Here is a 19795-nt window from a genome sequence, read left to right as displayed (position 1 = left end):
ACATATATTGTATTTAATTTATATTCTTAACATATTTAACATTGGTCAACCTGCCATCTGGGGGGTGGAGGAGGGGAAAAATTAGAACAAAAGATTTGGCAATTGTCAATGTTGTAAAATTACCCATGAATATATTTGGTAAATAAAAACTATTAAAATATTAAAAAAATTATTTCCTTATTCTTGTTAGAGTAAAGTATTACTTTGGTCTTTAGAATTCTTCTAATGAGTTCTCAAGCCAGATCTTTATAGGAAGTTCCTGATTGTAATCTGAAAAGAAAACTCCACTGTCACCCATTGACTTAAGTTGATTAGAGGAAAAAACCGAAATGTTATTATTTACTACATTTCACAGACATGTTTGACTTGGAAGGAAATTTGTGAGAGCACCAATCAGGATGAGTGAGGTGGGACTTGTGTTAACTAAGCAAATCTGTTAGAATTTTTAATTACACTTGAGCTGAGGAAGGTTCTAACTCTTCATTTGCTTGAACAAGACTTTTTATTAGCAATGACATGTGCCCTTCACCCACAGTCACTTTTGGCTCCCAGAATATTCCTGAACATAATGGAATGGTATGCTGTCTGCTTCTGATGGGTACTAGTTGTTTTCCAAACAGGGCAGAATCCTCAGCTGGGTGGCTAGACTCCATTGTGTTATAGCTCTAGGCAATGTTACATCTCAGGCTATAGTTTGCCTCCATTGGAGATGTTTTTTGACCTTGACACTCTGGGAACTCTTCTTTCCAAGCCAAGCCTGGTGCAAGGAGCATGCTGAATGAGGAGAGAAATGAGCAGAAGGTGATTCTGCACCTATAAGCAATTAGTCTCATAAGGTAAAGCCAAGAATTTTTTCACGGGATTTCTCAAGCTGGTTAGAGTATAAATTTATTATTCATACTTCATTCCTGAAGAAGATCAATGATATCATAAGGGTGATAATTGACTTGCAAGTGAATTGGATTTAAGGGAGATAGAGTTGTAAAAGTTATCAGCCTCACTCTCCCTCCAGGCTCAGTGGCAAGACAGAGGTCCAAATGACTGGGGAATGGCCCCAGATGCTATAAGAGCCCTTGACCTTTTTAAGCTAAAGTCTTTCCCAGTTATCAGTTTGTCTGAGACAATGCTCATTCAATAATTAGAAACTAGGTAAGAAATGAGGCAAAAAATGGCCTAGTTTGCCTTCACAAAAGAATCAGTTTGGGAAGGGAAGACCCTCATTCAGAGTTTCTGTCCAGAAGAGAAAGAATTGTTATTTACATGCCAAAGGAGTCTCATGGGGGAAGCTCCAAAAGAAGAAACCAACCATCTGCTGATGAAAAGTAAAGTCAGAGCATAAAATTATTTTAATCAGATCACAGGATTTTAGCCTTACAGATGATACTTGGTAGCTTCATTCATGATTCTCAGCTCTACCTCTCTATGTCATTATACTGGTCCTTCTTTGTGCTTGGAATATACTCCCTTAATCTCTACCTTATAAAGTCCTTCTCTTTCTTCATTATACCACTCTAGCACCATCTTTTGTATGAAGCCTATCCTCAAATTCCCAACTGCTAGTGCCTTTGTTTCCAAATCTTCTTGTATTTAATTGTATTTAATATGTACTTTATACATATATATAGCTCCTCTGAAGGGCTGAGAATCAGTCAGAGTCAGGATAATCAAAATCCTTGCCCCACATTGGGCGCCAAAATGTCAAGTTTTGTCTCTCAATTATAATGCTTCTCTGGGAGGAGGTCTCTTTTTTTGTGAATCCTTTTCTCTGTGAGCGGGTTTCTTGGGAGGCTTCTGGAGCCTCCAGCCAGAGAGAAGGTAGAATCTCGAATACTCTTCTTCCCCTCCAAAAGTGTGGGATTGCTGGACTTGCGAATCCACAGGACGTCTTCTCCTTGACCCAATCCAGACTACTTCCCAGACTCAATATTGCCTCTTTTTATCCTCTCAGAGAATGGGTTTGTGGGTACTCCCAGGGGCTTGTGGGAACTCCTACAACCAATGAACATGCTCCTTTTAAAGGTGTAAACAAAAGGTGTGAATTCTGAGCTAGAGAATTAAGTACCGACTTAGGACCTAGTAAGAACCTAACACTCATATCATATTGTTATGTTATATCATATAATCTTATATATTACATAGTTTAAGTATATTTTATTTAATTTTATGTTAAATGCATTTTTATAGATACTTGTTTTAACCATTGGAATATAAGGTCATTCCAAGTAGGGAATGTTTTTTTCTTTTTACTTGTATCCCTACTGATTTGCTCAATGTCTGGCACACAATAGATAATTAATAAATATTTGTTGACTGACTCAGATTTAAGACAAGGTAGGCATCAGAGCAAACAATGCCCAGTGATGGAATTCTTGTGTGAAAACAAACAGCAGGCGAGTCCAAAAAAAGAATAATTCTAGGAAGTGGAAGATTGAGTGACTACGAGGAGGGTCACATTTAGTTATGAAAAAACATCTGTCAAAAATGTGCTTCCTGGTTCTTTTGATTGCTATATCAGGTAAGTTTGTTCAGTCCATACCTGAATTGATATCATCAATATCTATTACAATATAACAAAGGATTGAAGGACAAATTTACTGCTGATTATGTCACTAGAGAGTGATGGAAATCTCAAATGTCCAAGAAGAGTCCTTTTTTATTTTAGAACAGTTTTGATTTTTAGGATGTTTTTCTTTTTATATTGAGCCTACAACTGCTTCTCTGCCAACTGTAATCAATGTTCCTTATTCTGCACTATGGAATCTAATAGAACAAATTCAGTCCCTCTTATATGTGACAGCCCTTTAAAATTCTTTAAGAGAGCAATTATTTCTCCTTCAGGTCTTCTGTGTTGAACATTTAGGTTGAACATTTCCACTTCTTTAACCTGCTATTCATGTACCATGATCTCCAGTCTGTTCTTCATCCTTCCTCTAAGCATATCATTAAATTGTCAACATCCATCCTAATCTACTGTGCCTCAGTCTCTGTATAACTCTCTAGTTGATAAATCAGAGGGAGCTTTCCTGAGAAGCTGTCTTCCTGGGGCTCAAAAAATGTGGATCTTATAGCTTCCAAGCCCAAGGACTAGATGACTATGAAGATCCATAAAAATATGATTTCCATCCATGTCTTATTTATGTACATTTCTCTTAGTGGATGATGGACAATGTGGTGTAGTAGGCAGAGCTTCCAAATCCTGATACACATTGGCTGTCAGATCCTGGGCAAGTCATTGGCCTCAGTAGCCAAAGGAACTCTATGCCTAAAGACAGAGATATAAATTGTGAAATAGGAAATGATCTACATGAGAAGAGGTGGCTTTGTTATCTGAGAATTTGCTACACTAAGGAAATCACAAATCTAATAAAAATATAAATAAATGGTTATTTATGATTTTGTTTTAGAATTAAAAATCATCCAAGGAATAAGTTATATAATGATGGGCATGTCTATTTCCCAAATACATTTCCCCATATTAATCTATGTGGATTTTAATTCTACAAGCTAGAAAACTACCTATTATCAAGGAGAAAGTCTGGTTTATTGGGTCTGCCAAGAGTCTGCCAAGATATATTTTAGACAGTTGTCAAGACTAGTTCTTGTTAAAAATTTGGGAAATGTCAATGGTAACAGTTTTGGTAGAAAGCTTGGTAGAACTTGAGCAGTATTGGCAACTAATTTCCTGAATTGTGTGGCAATTTTTTTTTCTAGAAAGAGAGAATTTTTAGCTCATTTAGAGAATTTAAAACCTCATTGCTATGTATCTCAGGTAATGTCTATACTGGAAAGAGAATATGAGGAGGAGTTAAGACATCTAACTTTTAGTCTTATTTTTGCTACCAACTAGGTTTGTGATCTTCAGGACCTCAAAGTTTTTGAGGAAATAGCATCCTAGTTGCTTCATCTATAAAATGGAGAGATTGAACTAGAACAATAGTTCTTTATTTGGAGTTCAAGGATTCCTTAGTTCACTAATCTCTATCTGAAATTTAGTGTTTCTTCCCATGTTTTAAAATATTATTCTTAGAAAGAATCCAAATATTGATTTTTAAAAGTCCATAACAAATAGGTTAAGAATCCCTGTATTACAAGAGCTTTACGTTCCCTCTTGTTTCTTTCTGCTAAATCTTTATTAATCACAGAGTGCTTCTCATTTTATAGTTTCTTTTACTAGTATTAAACTTAGAATTTAAAAAATGTTTTTATTGATATTTTCTGTTTTACATGCCACCATGGCATCTCACATATCCTTACCCCTACTCCTTCTAAAAAGCCATCCCATATGATAAGTGGTATTTTTAGAGAAGAAAAAACTCAGTGCAACTGACAGATACGCTGAAAAAGTCTAAAACATGCCTAATGTACAATACCTGCAGACCTCCAACCACCACCAAGGAGTAGCTTCAGATTGCCTCCTTAAATCTCATTTGAGTACCACTTGATTGTTAAATTTTGTTGTTTACTTTTGATTTTTTTTTTACTGTATAGATATCCTTTCCATTTTCATTGTTGTAATAACTCTCTCTCTCTCTCTTATATATATATATATATATATATATATATATATATATATATACACACACACACATACACACACACATTATTGGATTTGCTTACTTTATTCTGCATCAATTCATATAGATATTTTAATGCTTCTTTATTTTTATACATATCACTTTTTAATTGCATAGTAATATCTAATTACATTCATGCATGACAGTTTGTTTAATATTCTGCTGGTTGACATACATCTACTTTGTTTCCAATTTTTTGCTATCAGAACAAGGACTGTTATAAATATTTTGGAGTATATGAGGACTTTGTTCTTATTTATGACTTCCTTGGAGTATAAATCCAGTAATAGAATTTCTAGTTCAAAGGATTTGGACATTTTAGTCACTTTATTTGCATAATTCCAACTTGTTTTCCAAAATGTACTGTACCACAGCTCTACCTGTAAGGTATTATTATGTCTATCTTTTCACAAATACTCTCCAACATTATTGCCGTTTTTTCCCCTCACTTTTTTTTTTTGGTCCCCAATTTGCAGGATATGACATAAAACCTCATAGTTTGGTTATTTTTTATAAGCTACCACAGATTTAGAGTAGTTCTTAAATAATAAGTTAACAAAGATTATTAAGTAGTTACTGTGTGCCAGCTACTATGCTTGGTACTAGGGATATAAAGAAAAGCAAAAGGCAGTCCCTACTCCCAAAGAATTCACAGTCTAATGGAGTAGATAACATATTAACAACTATTAACAAACAAGTTATATAGAAATTAAATTCTGAGATAATCAACAAAGGGAAAGCCTTAGAATTAAGGAGTTTTGGAAAGTCTTTTTGCGGAAAATGAGTTTTAAGTTTGAAAGAAATCAGGGAATCTAGGAGTTGAGGAGAGAGAATTACAGGCAGTGAAAATTACAACCAGTGAAAATGCTCACTGTCATAGGTGAGAAACAGCAAAGAGGATGCCACTGGATTGCAGAATATGCAGAGGAAAATTGGAAGACTGAAAGAAAAGAAGGGGACAAGGTGTTAAAGAACTTTAAAAACTAAACAGAGAATTTTATATTTGATCTGAATGATTATAAGGATCACTGGAGTTTATTGAATAATATGTGTGACATGGTCAGATTTGTACTTTAAGAAGATCAGCTGAATGGAGGATGGAGTGAAAGAGTGAGACCAGTCAGCAATCTATTGTGATAATTGAGGGAGGGGTGATGAGGGAAGTGTTTTTTTTTTTTTTTTTTTACTTTTCCTTATATTCCTCTGTTAAGATGGACATCCTTGGAAAGTATACTGCCGAGGTAAGTGAACTTATTCACAGAATTCAAAACTTTATCCTTTACTGGATGATGTGTTGGCTGATGGAGGACCTGTGTTTTCTTGGTGTTGTTAGGCTAGAATTAGCACAAGAAGACAAGAATTGATCCATACTTTGCAGGACCTCTGCTTTGGAGGCTGCATTGAAGCTGGCTGGATTTGGGATTTGACCGTGGTGCTGGCTGGAGACACTTGGACAAGAGTTTGGGAAGGTTTGGGAAGCTCTGGGTTGTGGAAGAGGAGAAATATTAGACTGACTACCAAACTGAAAGTCTACAGCTGTTGTGTTGACCTCATTGTTGTATGTGTATGAAATCTGACAGTATACCAGTGCCATTCCAGGAAACTGAATTGCTTCCATATGAATTGTCTTAGGAAGATTCTGAAGATCACCTGGTAGAATAAGATACCAGACACTTTCTTGGACTAAACTGGCAAGCATTCCAATCCTATTGCAGAGAGCACTGTGATGTTCTGTTTCTCTAAGTTATAATATTCTCTGGGAGCAGGATTCTCGGGGAGTTTCTGAAGGCAGCCTTAACTTCAGTTCAGTTTCAATAATCCCAACATGCAGCCAGGAGTTAAAGTCCTTTACTGTCTCTTTCCAAATCTCCAGATCCTTTATTTTCTCCTTCTTGTCTCTTTCACTTGGGGCTTGGCTAGCTTTCTGTAGAGGCCTTCCTCTCTCCTTGATGACCTTAGAACTCTTGTCCAAGTTTCTCCAGCCAGCACCACGGTCAAATCTCAAATCCAGGCAGCTTCAGCCTCTAGCTCTCTCTGAATCCAAAGCCTCCAGCCAGCACAAAGGTTGAATCTCAAATGACACTTCCTTTCCCTACTGAATCCTGGCTCCTTATATCCTCCCAGAGAATGGGCTTGTGGGTACTCCCTGGGCTTGTGGGCTTAAAAGTATGCTGTAAAAGGTGTGAATCTCATGTGTGGACCAATAAGTGAACTCCTTTAAAGGTGTAAACTCCTTTAAAGGTATAAACTCCTTTAAAGATGTGAACCAAGTACATTACCTTGTAAGAATCCTAACAAGCACAACTCTGCTGGGCTGATCACATTGTTCAAATGCCAAATGTACACATGCCTGAAAGATTATTTTATGGAGAACTCACACAAGGCAAATGCTCACAAGGTGATCAGAAAAAGCAACAAGAACTCTCTCAAGTTCTCTCTTAAGAGCTTTAGAATTGATTGTATTCATGGAAAACACTGGTACAAAACCACCCAGCATTGAGTGCCCTCATCAGAGAAGATGCTGTGCTCTATGAACAAAGCAGAATTGAATTAGCCCAAAGGAGATGTGAGATGTACAAAATTAGAGAAGCTTCTCCAAATGTTCATATAGATTATTTGTGTCCAATCTGTAGAGAGCATTTCAAGCTCATCTTAGTCTGATCAGCCACAATCAGACACATTATAACTCAACCCTCACACAGTGATATCATTTTGGTCCTCTTTGAGAATGAAGCTATATAAAGAATGCACTAACCCTTCTCCTGTACTTAGCACAGTGTCTGATACATAGTAGGTACTGATGCTAATTGATTGACTTTATTAGTCATGTAAGTGATACATAATAGTAAAGCAATAAATCAGATATTATTTCTGTTACCTTATTTTTTTCATCCTTGAGTTTTTTATTGAGTTAAATTTTTTTCCTTTCCTATCATTTCTTATTATTCTGATCTTTAGGGTTTAGGGGTGAGAATGGAACTTAAAATTTTTATATTTTCACAATAATATATGCAATTGTAAAAATGCTATCTTTGATGTAGAAAAGCATTTTTTGGGGAGAAGAAAAGAACTCTGAGCTTTTTAGTCTGGGTCAGATAACCTTAACTCTAGTTTTAGATTTGACACGGGTATAATTGTGAGCAAATCTGTAGTCTCCTCTCCAAATCTTAGTTTCCCATCTGTAAAATCTGAATAATAGTTTTATTATTAACTTCACTTTTTTAGTGATTTAAAAAATGAGATAATGAATATAAAATGCATTCTAAATCATAAAGAATTATATAAATGGAATGCATAACTAAAATTACTCACAAACTCCAGAAACCATTGGCTTTTATTCTACATACTTTTGAAGTGAAATCTAAGTTTGCTAATAGCTGAAACTCCAACAAGTGAAGGGGTGATATCTTTGCAGTGAGTTTTTCTGCTAAAGATTTCATATCCAAGCTATATAAAGAATGCATTAAAATTGATAAGACTAAAGCCATCTCAAATAGATAAATGGGCCAAGGATATGAACAGGCAATTTTCAAAAAATGAAATTTATACTATCAACAAATTTATGAGAAAATGCTCCAAATAAATAATAATAAATTAGAGAAATTCAAATTAAAGCAAATCTGGGGTTTCACTCATCAGATTGGCAAAGATGATGAAAAAAGAAATGACAATTGTTGGAGAGGCTGAGAAAAAGTAAATGCATTAATTCACTATTGTCTATAAATTTGTCTATTTTGGAAACCAATTTGGAACTGTGCTCCCAAAGGCACTAAACTGTGCATTCTCTTTTATATAGCAACATCACTACTAAATATATACCTTAAGGATGAAAGAGGAAAAGAACTCATATATACAAAAATATTTTTAACTAAATGTTTTGGTAGTGTCAGTACTACTAGTGAAGCCATCCATTTACATTGCCTAGAGGACACTGGCTTTGCCTTAATCACAGAAGGAAAAGATTCTCTGTTCAGTGCTTGGCCCTGATTAGAAGCAACCAGAGGCCCTAGTTATACCTTTGATCAGCAGTCATAGGTCTAAAGGGAACAAAGAATTCTCTAAGATTGAGACATGAAGTTGAGAATACCAACCTTTGCTTTAGAGTATTGAAATACAATATCTGGTAATCAAGGTAGTTGTTGAGGGTCCAAGACCCATCTTTGGTCATCAATTTATGGATCTTGTGGGGGTGAGGAAGGTTGTCCCATTGACACTCAAGATTCATCCCTTGCTTTTGTTTCTTAAATGATGGTGGCATGTTCATCAGGCTGGCAGTATGAGTAGCTGCTCAGCTGAGTTTCTCTATAGGAAGGAGGAGTTTTAGGGATTCCTACCATTGGAGCATGCAATTCTATAACCTGGCTCTTACTTACTCCTGGATGGATGGGAGGTAGCAGCAAAGACTGCTTGTCCTTCCCTGTCCAGAAATCCAACAGTCAGGGCACTTAGTCACAGCTTTGATCAATGGTTCATAGGATTAAAGAAGGCACCTGTGACTTTGTCATGACCTGGTGCCCGTTCAGATTTGGTTCATTTGGATTCTGATGAGAAGGATGACTCTAAGAGACAATCTAGGAGTTTTTATTACTGGTTCATTGATACTCAATAGCACTGACAGTTGGTGAATGAGTAGGTAGCAGTGGTTCCAGAGGCAGTTGGCACAACAATAGTGAAACCTAATTGGGGATAAGAAAGAGAAGGAAGGGGAAATCCCAAACAGGGGTTTAAGTGATCCCTGAGGGATGGGGAGGGAGATTTCTGGGCATCAGCCAAGGATGGGAGATAATCAAACAGTTGAGGGACTGTCAGTGATTGATCTGCTGGTTGGGGCTTTCAGTGTGGTTTGTACAGAGTTTCAGGACATTCCTCGCTTTAGGCCTCTGGATGGGATTGGGAAGTTCTCCCTTTTTTCAGAATGAAGGGGTGGAGAAGGGTTTTTCCTTTACCTGGAGGAAAAGATAAGGTATTACTCTCTCAACATCTGAGCCACTTGAGGCCTTATCTCCACCTGCAGAATCCTGAAGGGATGCCCAATGTCCAAGCTTTGTGCTGCCTTGACAATTCTGGCTCTGTGCTCATTTTATTAGCAGCCTATTAGAATATATTGTCAGGAGAGCTAAGGAGATTTTTAAAAAAGAAAAACATCTAGTAACTTTTTATAGGCAATTAAAATGACATCACAAAATTGAAGTTATAAGCTAAGTTTCAAATACTGAAATAAGGTTTAGGAGATGGTAGAAAATTACCTAGTTTAAGAATCAAAGGATCATACAGAGAAACATTTTCACTACACCAAGCATTGAAAAGTAAGAGGACACCCATCGATTGGGGAACTAATATACAAACAATGTAATAGTATTGTACTGTGAGATGAAAAGGACAATTTCAGAGAAATCTGGGAAGACTTGAATGAACTGATGCAAAGTAAACAGAATCAGGTACAAGTTTCTTTCTCTGTTATATCCTCAAATGCAAACTTAGTGGTAGAGAAACAAAGTGGTCTGAACCCCTCCTTTTAGAAGGTAGGAATATGCTATAGAACTAGCTATTCTTTTGGATCAAGCTTCAATTTATATTGAAAAAGCAATTACAAAGAAAAAATGACTTTTAAAGACAAATCTATCCAAGGTCAATAACCAAGTATAATTCCATAAAACTGGTGATGAATTATCTCCCCATCTCCTAATAGAGAAATGATAGACTTAAGATGCTGAATGAGACATACATTTTCAAATATAAGCACTATTGGAATTTGAAGGTAACAAAGGTAACAAAGGAAAGGAAGAGAATTTAGAAAAAGATTGTAACATTAAAAAATAAGGAAGGGAATAGAAGAAAGACCAGAAATAATCACAACTTTGAAAGTTACATGGGAAGTTAAGGAAATAAGTATTTGTTAAATATTTATTATGTTCTAGGCACTATGCTAACTGCTTTGCAAATATTAAATAATTTGATTCTCACAACAACCTTATAATATAGGTGCTGATTTTATAATGTATCTTAAAAATGAGATAATTGAGACAAACAACAGTTAAATGATCTGTCCAGGGTCACAAAGCTAGTCAGTGTTTGAGGCTGAATTTGAATTCAGATATTTCTAACTTCAGCTCCACTGCTCTATATACACTGCTTCAACTAGATTCCCTAAGTTGGAATTTGTTGAATAGTCAAAAAGTAAATCAAATTTGTACATAACAGAGAGCTACAAATTCATTTATAATCATTTTCTGTTCTAGAATGTATATTGAAATGCCTTTTTTTTCTTTAATGTTTTGATTGAGAAATTTTTAAAAAGCTGATAATGATGTACTGTTTTGTGTCAAAGTGATATAATAAGGGTATTTGCTATTCTCATCTTTAGGACTTAAATATCAGAAAAGTAAAAGAAGATTAGGGGGAAAAGGAGATAGAAACTTCTTACCTAACAGAAGATAAAAGAGGAAAAAATGAAGATTAAAACTTTGTTGTAGCAAAGATCAAGCAAGATGGGGAAAAGAGGATAAAACATAGAAATATAAGGGCTTTTTTCAGATGAGATTAGGAATCTTCAAAGGATGAAAACCCCTTGAAATTTTTAATGGCTCCATATCAATGCCAGGAGAAAATTAGAAATATGGGAAAATATTGGATTTGTGGACAAATATCCACTGAAAAGACTGTAAATCCATTTAGTTTCTATGTCTTTGAATTTTCATAATTTTTGCATCTTTATTGATGAGCATGGAAAAGTTGCTTTGAGGAAGCTATTAAACCAACTCCTTAATAGCTCCTATGAGTAGCATAGTTGGAAAAGCAAATTAACAGAATCAGTTAAGCAAATGTCTTGCTTTGGCAAAAGTTGCATCATTATGCACTGGAAATCTAGTAGTTGTCAGAACAAGGGGAATCAGAGTTTATCCTAGACAAAAAAAACAACAAAAAAAAACCAACCTGAGCCTCAAATGTCTCTCTAAACCACTCCAATTTGATGGCTAACTATTGTACTGTTTATTTTAGTAATTGGTAAGAGAGGTCCCATTTTGAGCTATTTCAGCATAAACTTCAGCTAAATGTGTTTGAATTGGCATAACCTAGAGCTTAGAGCAAAGCATATCATCAGCCCTGGGTTTTAGAATCCTTGGGAACCTAGCCCATTGTGAGAGCAACCAAAGCTGCTTGTGGAGAAATAAGTAAACTGAAATTGGCCTTGCCCTTCTACAGATATACTCAGAAGTCATTTCTAGATCTTGATCTAGAAAACAACAAGGCTTTATTCCTGACTTCTTGGCTTCCAATCTACTCATGATATTTCTTACTTTTCCTTTTCATCTGCTGTTATCCATTGTCAACAGTCTGTTGTCTATCATCTGTCATATGCACTGGCCTAGGGCTGGGGTAGATTTGTTGGAGTGGCATCTAACTGATATTTTATAAGAAATCTTTTCCTTTAAATTTTCTAAGCAGTATTCTGCAAAGAATTCTAATTTTTTATAGCATTGATATTTGAACAAGATATGCTTTATGAAATTTTAAAGTGTTTAACTTATTTTTGTTCATTTTTATAAAAAGAGGTGTTTATATTTATTTTTATTAAAAAGAGTGCTTTTTAAAAGATTGCATTCTACCTTTCTAAAATTGGCAGACATATAATTCTAAGCCAAATAAGGTGCTATTGACTATCTTTCATAATTACTTGAAAAACGATTGTTTAAGAATGGTTATTTTCCACACACTTGTTTTTTTTTTTAAACAATATTTTTAGTCTGTTCAACTTTTATATATATTATGTTTTATCTTTGATCAAAATTGCATGTAATGCATCTCCACATAAAAAGACTTTAATGATTCCATCTACTTTGTTTTAGAAATAGTTAGTCAATGAAGTTTAGCTTATACAACAAAAACAATATCAGTATGATCGAGAAAATTTGAATAATGATGGGCTTAGAGACTGATGAAAAAATGTGTTTTAGATCTGTCTTTATTTACTTAAGACTGGAACAATAGAAGAATGAAAACGAGAGTTTCAGAATTAGCTTATCACCTACTAATCAATAATCATCATTATTGCATGTAGTATATATATCATGAAGCCTGGATCATCACACTGTCTCCTGTCTTTTCTTCTATCACTGAGTATAGAATACTGATGGGGATAGGGAGGGAAAGATATGAAAGTATACTGTACGGGTCTATTGCAAATTGATGCATTTGATTCTATTCTTACTGCTCCTTGAAATTTGGTTGATTTGTTTTCATTGATTCTTTGAAAAATTATACATATATTTTTTAACAAACAAATATGCTTTCTTTCCCCTCACACTTTGCTATCCCAATAGACCATGGAAGAAAAATAAAACCCTTATTACAAAAATATATGATCAAATATAACAAATTTCCACATTGTCCCTGTCCAAAAATATGTTTCATTTTATAATGAGTCTTTCACTTTTCTGTCAGGAGGTGAGGATAATATTTCATCATTAGTTCTCTAGAATCATATTGGTCAATAAGCTGATCAGAAACCTTGATTCTTTCAAAATTGTTTGAATTTACTATATTGTTGTTATTGTATAAATTGTTCTACTAGTTTTATTAACTTCAGTCTGCATTCATTCATGTAAGTCTTCTGAGGTTTTTTTGGAAACCATTCCTTTTATCATTTTGTATAGCAAAATAATATTCCATTATATTTATCTAGTCACTTTTTCTGAAGTTTTCCAATTTATAAGCACTTGTTCACTGTCTTTCATTTGGTGCCACATCAGAAGAGCTATAAATATTTGTGTACATCCTTAGTTAGAATAGTTTTGCTTAGGGCTAATCCCTTTTTTTCCAATCTCTCCTCCTTTCTTCCTGTTTCCTTCTATTTCTCTGATGAATGGAAATGTATTTCAACTTTGTATGTATGTTATTTATATGTGTGTAGTTTATCTTCTTTTGACCAGTTCAGATGAAAGTGAGGATCAAGTGTCAATCATTCCCCAATATATCCTCTTCCTACAAGTGCTCTTTGATTATGTGAGATAATTTTCCTTTATCTACTTCCCCCTATCTTTCCCTTCTCTTCCAGTGTATTCTTTTTTCCCTTCTTTCCACTCTTCTTTTAAGATCATTAAGGTATAATTGAACCAATCTGAAGCTTATCTAATTCGACTTTCCATGTGACCCCCAATAACAATAGGGATGATAGATAATATTTATAATCTTCCTACATTTAAATTTAAACAATTTACCCTCATTTTACCCTTTCTCATTACTTGCTTGGCCTTATCTTTTTATGATTCAACTGCTAAGTAGTTCTATTTTTTTCTTAACAAGAATCTTGAATACTCTATTTTATTAGACATCCAATTTTTCTCTGTAGGATTATGCTTGATTTTAGGGTTATTCTTAGCTAGAAGTCAATATTCTTTGCCCTCTAGAATTTCATATTTCAAGCTTTTTATTCCTTTATTATGGAGACTTTTCAACCATATGTGATCTTAACTATGGCTCCTCAGTACTCAAAGTCTTTTTTTTGCTTGATTTTGGTATTTTTCCTTTAATTTAGAAACTCTAGATTTTGTTTGAGATGTTGCTGAGGATTTTAATTTTTGGTTTTACTTTAAGGAGGTTGGTGGATTCTTTCAATTTCTATTTTGTCCTCTGGTTCTAAGATATCTGGGCAGTTTTAAGACTTCTACAAATATGATGTCTGGGCTCTTTTTTTTTTTTTAAATCCATGGCATTCAGGTAGTCAAATCATTCTTAATTAATTCCCCCTTTAATCTGTTTTCCAGGTCAGTTGTTTTTCTTATGTGATAACTTACATTTTCTTCTATATTTTCAGCCTTTTGATTTTGTTTTAATGTTTCTGGTTGCCTCATGGAATCATTGACATTAACTTGGTCCATTCTAACTTTCAGGAAGTTTGTTGCTTGAGTAAGGTTTTGTACTTCTTATGTCAACCCTTTCTGGTTCTTTCTTCCGTATGTTTAATTTCTTTTTTTCTTGTGTCTCAATACATTATTTTAAAATAAAAAATTTCCTTTAGAAACTTTTGCTTCTCTTCTAGTGACGTTTTGCTCAAGATGTATATTTTTATGAGGCTTTGCTTGTCAATTTTTTAGAATTGTTTTATTTTTGGTTTTTATCTTGAGCATTCCTGTCACTAGCTAGTTATGGTGGGATACTTTTTTTTGTGATCATTCTTTTAGCCTATTTCTGCTTTCAGACTTCATGTTAAAACTGGGTTCTGTGACACTTTTGGAAGAAAAATCTAAGCTAATCTTACTTCTCTTATCTTGGAGATATTGAATATTGTTATTACAGGATCTCAGGGACACTACATGTTTTTTCAGTGTTCCCAAAATAGTTTGTTACAGTTAAAGTCTAATTTTCTGAGCTCTGCAATTTCTGTCCAGGGTCACAAAACTAATTAGTGTTTGAGGCTGAATTTGAATTCAGATATTTCTAACTTCAGGTTCACTGCTCTATACACTGCAATAACTAGCTTCCCTAAATTGGAATTTGTCATATATTAAAAAAGTAAATCAAATTTGTATATAACAGAGACCTACAAATTCACTTATAATCATTTTCCGCTCTAGAATGTATATTGAAATGCCTTTTTTCTTTGATGTTTTGATTGAGAAATTAAAAAAAAAAAGCTGATAATGAACTACATGTTCTTTCAGTGTTTCCAAAATAGTTTGTTACAGATGAAGTCTAATTTTCTGAGTTCTGCAAATTCCTTACCTGGGCTTTGGCCTGAACAACTTGTCGGAAAACTCTGATGTTTCAGAGTGACAGAATGAAAACTTCCCTTTAGTCTGCAATTTTTGCCCTAGTTATTTCTCTTTAGGTTTCTGAATGGGCTAGAAGCTGGGACTGAGATCTTGCTCTGCTCCTGAGGCCTAAACCATACAATAGCTGCTTGTCTCTGAATTTTTTCCTTTTTTGATTTGCAATCCAGGAAGCATGGTTGCTCCCTACCTCCCAGAGTATAATCCCTGATCATAGTTCTCCTTCTCTTCTTCATTCTTGAGCTGTTATCTAAAACTCAAATACAAAGCAATCAGTTGACACCTGTTCCTACACTGTGCTCATGGTATCCTCTACTGGTCTGGAACCTCTTCTTTCACAGCTTTTCCCTGTACACTGGATTACTCTATTTGACTCTGTCCCCATATCTGTAGAACTTTGTCTCTCTATGCTGAGGTGATTGGGAAAAATGATGGATTGTTATTTTGTTCTTGAATTTTCTTATCAAGATTCAACTTGATGTATTTTCTACAATCTATTTGGAGGAATTTTAATTTTTTTTTTTGGATGGGGGAAGAGAGAATTTGCTTTACTGTTTTTTGCTACTTCATCATTTTACCTTCTTGCATCAACTCTATATATTTATCTTAGTTACTGTTCTAAACTATGTTATTTTTTTAAGTGCACTATTCACTATGTTTTCTACATTAAGTCCCTCCCTCACCAAATGTGGAGAAAACTAATGGTCTTTAAAAAAATTCATTTGTTTCTATATATTTATTTGCCTTTTCATTCATTTATCTTATTTGATAATTTTTAAAATTTCTCATTTTTACTTTCCATCCTGCTGGAAAAAAACAAACAAACAAACTCTTCTTGTTTCAATTTATCATAGTTAAGGAAAACAAATTCCTCCAATGACCATGACTTAAAATTTGTATTTCATGTTATTCCATCACATGGAGTTGGGCAATATTTTTCAGCATTTGTCATCTGACGTCATGATTGGCCATTTATTTGATCAGCTTCAAATTGCTTCTCAGCACTGCTGTACCAATTCTCAGCTCTACCAATAGTGTTTGTGTACCTGTTTTCCCACAGCTCCTTTTAACATCTGTCATTTCCTCCCTCACATTTTTTTTTTTTTTTGGATGGGTAAGTTATAAAACTTCAGCGTTACTTTAATTTGCATTTTTCTAATTGTAAGTAAGTGATTTGAAGCCTTTTTTTTTTTAAATAAAAGTATTGTCAGCTTAGGTTTCTTGGGAACTGCCTGTTCATGTTTTTTAACCATTTGTTTATTAGAGAATGGCTCCAGAAGCAGTTCTTTCTATATCTTAAGATGAGACTTTTATCAGCTAAACTTGATGCAAAGATTCCTCCCCCCAATTTAGCTACTTCTATTATAATTGTAACATTAGTTTTGTTTGTGCAAATACTTTTTAATTTTATGTAATCAGAATTGTTCATTTTTATTATTATTATCATCCTTTCTGTTCCTTGTTTGGCCATTGATTCTTCCCCTAACCATTGATATGAAAGGCATTTTCTCTTTGATTTTTAATCTGTCTATCGATGTCATTCTGTTGGAGCTAATCTTGACATATCACAACAAGTATATCATGTTCTCTTAAGTCTTCATTTATCCAGTCAAAAATTCTCCAATTCCATCAATCCACCTTTATATGACATAAATTTAAATTTCTTTATCATTTATCATATTTATCATTTGCCACTGAATTAACTCCAATTTGTCAACATCTTTATATTCATTTCTACTAAATTTCATTGTGTCAGTTTCAAACTGTCGTCATTGCCGAAAGAAATAATTTGGATCCTAATTCTATCATTGAATAAATTAGCAATCCCTCTACCTTTGTGCTATACAAAACTCTAATAAACATGGCATCTAATTCTTCATGAATAGGTAAAGTACACTAAAAAGTTGGGGGAAAACATCTATTGTTAGTTTTGTTGTATAAGTTTGAATATCTTGGAAAAATCAGAGTAAATAGAAAAAGAAAATAATAATTAGATATATAAAACATTGAGATGATAAACTTTTATTTTTAGTTATGTCAGTAAGCACAAAATTCTGGTTTTCAAGAAAATTGGGACAATATGTCAAGTGAACCATTTAAGGCAAAGGAACAAGATTCAAGAATTCTAGTCTGTACTATGATGTCTCCATCATAAATGCCATGACCAAACTGGCAGCACTCTCTTACAAATTTCAGATTTTTGGATGGGAACTTAGAATTTTTATTTATTTTTTAAAAATATTTTTTTTTGATATCTTAATTTTTTACACATCAGAATTTCACTCAATATCCCACCCCTTCTCCTTTCCCAGATAGGAGTCTTATTTGAAAAGTCATGTTTTCCCTCAGAAAATCCCCACAGTGATTCATTAACTTAATAAATATTTATATGTTCTAGATGCTGTGGGTGATATAAAGATGCAAAACACAATTTTATCCTACAAGGAGTTTATAATATGGAAGATGACACATGCAAAGATAAATATGACAGAAATTAGAACATAAATGAATAAGAAGAATATATATGAGATGAGATCAGATAGGACAAGATGAGGCAAGATCACTTCCATCTAGGAAGATCAAGATAGGCTTCACAAAGGAAGTGACAATTGAGTTGAGGTTTGAAGGAAAGATATCAACAATTGCTGGGGAGAAAGATAAATAAAACAGTCCCTGTTCTCTGATCCAGTTATAATTTTGTCAGGGGACTAAGAAACATACAAAAATAATTATAGAATAAATTAATATGTGAACTGCTAGGTAATATGTAAACTTGCAGAAGGAAAGATCATTTTGAATACATGACCTGACTTCAAATCTGGTTTCAGTTACTTAACACTTCCTGGCTATCTGATCCTGGGCAAAACACTTAACTCCAGTTGCTTCAAAAAAAAAAAAAAAAAAAAAAAAAAAGGGCAGTGGAGTAAGTGAGTTAGCAAAGATAAAGAAGAAAGAAAGCAGGACAGCAGAATTTCTTCATGGTATAATGAGTAATCAAGTGTGGTTGGGGTGTAAAGTATAGGGGGTGGGTAGTGGTTTAAAGGTGCACCAAATTATGAAGGATCTTAAATGTAAAGTTGGAGACTTAAGACTTCATTATTCAATATTAAATGAAATGATATTTATAAAGTCCTGAAACATAGTAGGCAGTTAATTAATGCTTGCTATCTCCTTTCCTTTCCCCAGTAGTTATCTATTGAAGGATTTTGAGCCTAAGAATAATATGAAAGAAAAGAATGACCAATAAAATAGGTAACATGGCATTGTAAAGAAGAGTATACAACTGGAATTCAGAAGACATTATCTTAGAAAGTAGCTGTGTAATCATGGACAAGTAACTTAATTTCTTTGAACTTCAGTTTCCTCATATATAAAATACCTATACAGTTATCCCTTCTATATGATGGAAATTAGGGGCATGGGATCTCCATGATATGGAAAAATGGCTTTCTCTTAGTAGAGAAGTCTGAACTATTATGGTATTAAAAGATAAAATATGTTATTATGTAATACTATGCATATATTTTACACATTTCTGAATTTCTAAACTTTTTCTGTGTTGTCTGCTGGCCTTCACTTGTCCTCTGAAACTTATGTAAAATTCCCATTTAATTTATTTTTTATATTGATATATTATATATTGAAATCATGATGGGAAAATTGTGATGTGGAAAGGATAACTGTGCTCTCCACTATACAGGTTGTTTTGAGTTTCAAAAAAGTTATATATATATATATATATATATATATATATATATATATATATATATATATATATATATATATATATATATATGTAAAATGTTTTGTAAATGTTTAAGAACTATATGAATGCCAGATTCTATTATTAATATGACAGTGGAGGTGGGGAGATGAGTCTGGGGATTATTGCAGGGGGCAGGACAGGAAAGAAAACAAGGACCCTGGCATTAGAGAGCTTTTTGAACACAAGAGTTAATGGACTGAACTGTCAGTCAGTGGGTCTTGTGAATGAATGTCTCTTTTGATGTAAGAATAATACAATTAATATCTCACAGATATTACAGAGGAGCCTTGCAATTCAGATGTCATCTGCTCTCCTTTTTTAGTAATTGCATTTATTATCCCTTGCTTTTAACAATATTACTTCATAGATTTTCATAAGTTTGTGAAAATGTACAGTAAGAAAACTAGTAGAAGCAATGTACTGGAGAAGTTTGGTTGTCCTTCATTCTATAGTGTCATTATTATAAGTGATATGAGAAAATTTTCTGGGGAATGAATGATTTTGGAATCAGTCTCAAAGTGGTGAATTATAACACTTCTATCAAATAGAGGAAGACAGTCTTAGGTAAGACGAAAGCTAGAACCTTCCTCTATTTTAGTATAGTGCAGGGCTGAAAATAGCACAAAAAAAGAATAAAACCAAAATTGATGGAAAGATACAAGCAAGTCCTTTATTATATGCTAGCA

The sequence above is a fragment of the Sminthopsis crassicaudata genome, chromosome 1 (genome assembly GCF_048593235.1).
Source record: "Sminthopsis crassicaudata isolate SCR6 chromosome 1, ASM4859323v1, whole genome shotgun sequence".
NCBI lineage: Eukaryota > Metazoa > Chordata > Mammalia > Dasyuromorphia > Dasyuridae > Sminthopsis > Sminthopsis crassicaudata.
This window is presented reverse-complemented; position numbering follows the sequence as displayed.